Here is a 6,027-nt window from a genome sequence, read left to right as displayed (position 1 = left end):
TGTAAACTGGGCCTCTTTGACTAAACAGTGACTTTCAATCAAACTGCTGTACAGTATAATGATACTAACGCTAGTATTTCCAGCTTGCATTCTGGGTTCTTCAGTAGATTGCTAATGTTTTCAAATCCAGAGTCTCCTAGTTTATTCTCACTCAGGTCCAGCTCTCTCAGGTGTGATGGGTTTGATTTCAGAGCTGAAGTCAGAGCAGAACATCCTTCATCTGTCATATCACAGCCTCTTAACTCATTAGGAAAAAGCAGAAAAATAAAACATTTTGTAAAGACAAATGAAGAGGAATCATTTTTATTTCACTAGATCACAAAATACTATCTCACAAAATGCTCTTTACAAGATACTGAGTATAAAGTGTCTCTGTTTAAAAACCTATCAAAGTGATTTTAAGCATTTTGTTTCTTGTATGTGAATGTTACTGACCTCAGTCTCTCCATTTTACAGTGGAAATCAATCAGTAGATCACATAAGTGCTTCACTCCTTTGTTTTCTATTTTATTTCCACTCAGGTCCAGTTCTCTCAGGTGTGATGGGTTTGATTTCAGAGTTGAAGTCAGGATGAAACACTGTTTCTCTGTAATACAGCATCCACACAGACTAAAGACAGAGAGAGAAAGAACAATTAATCAAATCTATGAAGATCATCTAAGGTTTTGGAGGATTTGGATTGTTTGCCTGACTATAATTTGTCATTTGAAAGTCACACTTGAAATTCTCTTGAACAGCAGTTATGAAACAGTAGTTCTATTCCAGGTGCATTCACTTGACATCAATTTTAAGACCAGTTCTTCAATATCAATTTCACCCTTTAGCTCAACACAGCAAATGTGTTTAGGTCTGCTGTTCCCAGCTACATACAGTAAGGTTTCTTTAGTTAATTACATTAGTTAACATGAATTAATGAAGAACAATACTTACTTTAGGTAAGGTTTGTTTATTTGTTTAGGTTTGTTAACATGAATTAATGAAGAACAATACTTCTACAGCATTTTTCAAATAATCATTATAGTATTGTATGTGTGCTTGCTGCCATTTCAAAAACCAAATCAATAAAAATTGAATTTAAGCAGGACTAAAACATTTAGTGTGAACATCAGCCAATAAGGACTGGTGGCCGATTAGTGGTACATCACTACTTTGCTTTGTTCTAAATCGCGCACTAAACTGTTTTGAGGGGTTTGTAAGTTCTGGAAAAAAATTGTCTCGGTTACGTACGTAACCCTCTTCCCTGAAGGAGGGAACAGAGACGTCAGACCAATGAATTGGGATCTCAGATAGAGAGATCAATGTACTTTGATTGTATACTAAATGCGCCAATGCACATTGGCATTCGATAATTGCATCCAGCTGCTGCTGATCGTAACACGAGTATAACTAGGCAGCGGATGCAATGCATAATCAGATTTTTTTGCTGAGGAGCAGAGCCGGTGACCCGGGCCGCTCAGCGGTGGAACGTGATGTCTCCGTTCCCTCCTTCCGGGAACAAGGGTTACATATGTAACCGAGACATTCCCTTTCAATCAGTCACTCCTAGTCACATCGGTGACCGCGACTAATTGGTATCCCTACCAAAACAAAGATAGGACAGGGCTTACGTGTAGCCTATTACTGTTTTTCCACTAGACCCATACAGTAAGACTTATTGGATAGCCCTGGGAAAGCATACCCTTTCCAGGGATGCTGCGGAATCCACATCCTGCCTGCAACCTAGCAACTTTACAGTTGTTAGGTCTGGTGCTGGACGCTCCGCCATGTTCGGCTGCCGAGGGTGACGGAGGAACTCCACAAGGTTCGCCTTGTGGGGGAACTGAACTGGAGAGCAGAATAAGCGCACATATCCAGTCCGTAGAGGGGAATGGCGCAGCAAACTAGACACTGAGCAGTCTCTCTGGTTCACTGGCTACTTGAGGCAAGTTCCCAAGAGGCCACTGGCTTTAAACGAAGGCTATAAAAACGTGTTTGGTGTCGCCCAGACCACAGCTCTACAGATATCTGTCAGTGAGGCGCCGTGCGCTAACGCCAAGAAGAAGCAACACTCCTTGTTAAGTGTGCTCTCAACCTAAGTGGCCATGGCATGCCTTGAGTTTGATACGCCAAGACGATAGGGGTTGCACGACTACTGATTTCTTCTAGTCGATTTCTTATTTTAAAAAAAAAATACTCGAGTTACTCGACTACTCGTGGTTCATGCTACTGTAAATGAATAGACATGAATAGCTCTTATCAATAAACATTAATTAATTAATAGCCTAATGCAACAATTACCTAACATACGTTAATTGTCAAAACTTCATAATTATGACATTACATACAGTATTTAAAATTTTCATGTAACAGCCAGTATTTGTATCTGCTTTGGATAAAACCAGGTGGAACTTCCTACAGTTACATGATAAGACCGTTATGATCATAGTTATTACTGAACAAGTATGGTGCTTTAAAGTAAAATAATTATTAATTTCTAAATATAAATTTATCATATAAGCATCATGTACACCAAGGAGTGGGAGGCCAACGGAGTTGCACTTGCCAGGTTTTCCCCCACTGTAACCCTCAGGCTATGCTGACTATTCACCAAAGTAGCCCTCCTCTGCAGAACAAAAGAGTGGCTAGATCGGGGTATAGGTAAGGAGACTCCATCTATTTTGATGTGTTGGGGAGGTCTCAGCAGCAAAACAGCAATGGCCATACTGCCACAATGATGGCATGACATCTACAATTACATTATCATATTACATTGTAACATATCGTATAGGTCGTTTGTCCAAATCCCTGAAATACGACCCATCAGAGCGTATACTACAATTGCGCCCCTATCGGCAAAAGGTCGTTTTCATATTTATGTTTTGTACTCTTTTATTTGCACTGTGATTTGCGTTTCGTGTAGCTCAGTTGGTAGATTATTGCGTTATACCTTGATATGCAATCATGCTATCATGGGTTCGATCCCAGAGAACGGACGTGCAAGTAAAATGTATATGCTCAATAAATCATAATTTAGCATGATTTCTGTGAGGGTTAGGTTTAGGGGGTGGGGTTAGGTTTGGTCATTCGAACGAATAAGCCACCTAGTAAAATATGTACGAACTACTGTGAGATTGGTGTAATAAGTCCACACATTGCATTTAAATAAATGTGCGTTTTGATTGGTAATGACGTTATACGTCATTTCATGAAGACAGACGCAATGCTATACTGTCATTATTTTGTTGCCCGCTAGAGGCCGCTTAACTTTAAAATGTAAATATAGGTCGTAATAAGGTGCTTGCACAAACGACCTATATGGTAGAGTTTTTTGTTGGAGGACAGGCTCCAACATGCAACATCACACCCGTGTAATGCTCTTTTAGGGAAATTAGCTCTTTCAGAAGTACTGAAGCGCACAGGGGAACAACCACTGCAGAGCCGTCACACCAACACCAGGTGTTGAAGAAGCCTCTTCTAAAGAGCGCTCATTGACTCGTCAGAATTCCTCTCAGATGAAAAGGAAGAGCAGAAAAATAGAATCGCTCTGCTCAGAATTGAAAAGCTGAGTATGCATTGCACCCACTGCCTAAAGATACTCGAGCTGCGATCAGCAGCAGCTGGATGCAATCATCAATGTGCATTGGCTCATTTAGTTTTACACTCAAAATATATTGGTCTCACAATGCAAGATCCCAATACATCGGTCACCAACCTCCCTCGGAGTAACTGACTCAAAGGGAACCATTGTGTTCTTCCCTCTACAGTAAATTAAATAATTACTGACCCAATATCAAACTTACTTGGCCTAAATTTTAAGGCTAAATTCCATTTTATAATTATTTGTGTTTTTAATGGCCTGTTTAATTGTAATACTTCATATTATGACACCTCTGGCTCAAACAAATGAGAAAATAATATTATCAAATACATGTTAAATTATATAAGATACTCACATTAGTGTGTTGAGTTTACAGTGTTTATCCTGCAGTAGAGCAGCGATCTGATTCTCACGTGTGTCTCCTAGTTCATGTTCACTCAGATTCAGTTCTTTCAGGAGTAATGGGTTTTCACCCTGAACTTTAATCACATATTGGCAGGCTTCATCTGCAGCAGGACCCAAAAACCTGAAAAAAGTAGGATTCAGTTATTCTGAACTAAATGTTCATTGCCATACAATACATGTTGTCAAGACAGAATACATTATTGTTTCTAATGACAAGCTCTAGTTACTGTTTTACTTTGAATATAAAAAATGACTTTTTGACGTCCAAATATTTATTTTAAAGAAACAGTGTAACAGAGCAAATGTCCCGAAGAGCAGAAGGACAAAAATATTGATTTTCAGTACAAATATGGACAATGACATTAGCATTCTGATTGGTCTCAATATCATTCTAGACACAGCATGTTTGTGAAGAACCGGAGACTCACAGATCTGCTGCAGAGCGACACGGTGTTGAGAATCTGGGCTTGTTGGAAATGATGTGCGTTCAGAAAAAGTTAATACCAAACTACTGAATATCACCAAATCTATAATGTCTTTTTAACCTGTAGTGTTGCTTGTACCATAACTAAACTGTGCTGACATTTGTCACTAATGGCACAGAACACTTAGATGCACCAAATTGAAGATAATTGTATTACTGAAATAATATCTGCATGAATATTGAGCCTACATAACATTTATATTGTATTATTTTATCACATCTCACCTCAGTGTCTTCAGGTGACAGTTTGGATCCTGTAGTAAATCAGTGAGCTGCTTCACTCCTGATTGTCCAGGATCATTTCCTGTGAGATCCAGCTCTATCAGGTGTGAAGGTTTGATCTAAGAGCTGAAGCCAGAGCTTTATAACCTTCTTCAGTGATACTGCAGTCTAAAAGTCTAGAGGAAGACAAAAGCAATGTCTCAAATGTATTCAGTTACTCATTTAGTAAAAACAAGATTTTATTTTTCAGATTATGGTATTTATAATTATATGTGCCCAAAAAATGCAACATGTGACAATGTTGCCAAAATGTTTTAAGACAAAATCATACTACTAATTTTTACTACTGTAAAATATATTACTGACAGAAATTTTCTGTTCATGTTTAAATTCTCCAAATCCTAACCTGAGTATCTGCAGTGTGCACTGAGAGTTTGCCAGTAGAGTGGAGATTTCAGTCACTCCAGAGTTTCCGAGTTTATTTTCACTCAGATCCAGCTCTATAAGGTTTGAAGGGTTTGAATTAAATGCTGATGCCAGAGCAGCACAAACCTTCTTCTGTAATACTGATGCAATTAAACCTGTAGAAAAGAGAAAAACAAATAAGCTTTACATACAATTGTGCAACTAGTAACTTTGGCTATTACTATTTTAGTCCACCAACATGAGATACTTACATCAGTTTTGCAGACTACATTTTTCATTCTTAAACAGAGTTGAGAAGATTTTCATTCCTGAGTTTCTGAGTTTAGTCCCACTCAGATTCAGTTCTGTCAGATTTGAAGGGTTTGAATTTAAAGCTGAAGTCAGAATACAACAATCTTCTTCTGTGATATCGCTGTTATTCAGACTGTGTTTACAGAAAATACAGATACAAATAAAAAGCAGTTTCAACTAAATATTTATCAAGAGTTAGTTAAAAGTCAACATGCTCTAGTAAACAATACATAAAACACACCCAGCAGCAAGTTCAAATGTATTACAAATTATCATGATAATGTTAAAACTTACATCAGTTTGTTGAGTTTACAGTGTTTATCCTGCAGTACCGCAGGGAGTCCTAAGAGTCCTAGTTCACTCAGATTCAGCTCTCTTAGCAGTAACAGGTTTTTACCCAGAACTCTATTCACATCCTGACAGGCTTTATCTGCAGCAGTACCCAAAAACCTGCAGAACAGATGATGAAGCATGATTCGATTCAACTAAACTTGGTTTAATAAAAATAGCATCTGATTCTGATGGGAAACAATAAGAAATGGTTTATCTTGAATTTACCTTGGCACAAAATATTGCTTTAGTCAAATAATATTTGTATTAAAAATTAAACAGAATGCCATTT

Source organism: Cyprinus carpio, chromosome B24 (assembly GCF_018340385.1).
Source record: "Cyprinus carpio isolate SPL01 chromosome B24, ASM1834038v1, whole genome shotgun sequence".
In the NCBI taxonomy this organism is placed as follows: Eukaryota; Metazoa; Chordata; class Actinopteri; order Cypriniformes; family Cyprinidae; genus Cyprinus; species Cyprinus carpio.
Note: the sequence above shows the minus strand (reverse complement) of the source record.